Source organism: Triticum aestivum, chromosome 6A (assembly GCF_018294505.1).
Source record: "Triticum aestivum cultivar Chinese Spring chromosome 6A, IWGSC CS RefSeq v2.1, whole genome shotgun sequence".
NCBI lineage: Eukaryota > Viridiplantae > Streptophyta > Magnoliopsida > Poales > Poaceae > Triticum > Triticum aestivum.
Genome location: NC_057809.1, coordinates 152,533,902 through 152,534,183, shown reverse-complemented (window position 1 = coordinate 152,534,183; position 282 = coordinate 152,533,902).

Here is a 282-nt window from a genome sequence, read left to right as displayed (position 1 = left end):
GGAGCTCCTTAGCCGCGCCGCGCCCGCGCCGGCCGAAGCCCCCTCGCCGCCTCACCTCGCCGCGGAGCGCCACCCCGCCGCCACTCCAGCTCCCCGGCGGCCGGATCCGGCGAGATCCGGCTCGGGAGCGCCTCCCCGCCGCCTCCTCGTCAACTCCGGCGGCCCCATCGCCATTTCCGGCGATCCTCGGTTCGCGTGATGCTACAGTGATCCCAGATCCAGATCCAGACGTGGTTGACTTTCTCCCGAAACCCTAGTTCATATGCTCCCGTTCATCGCATC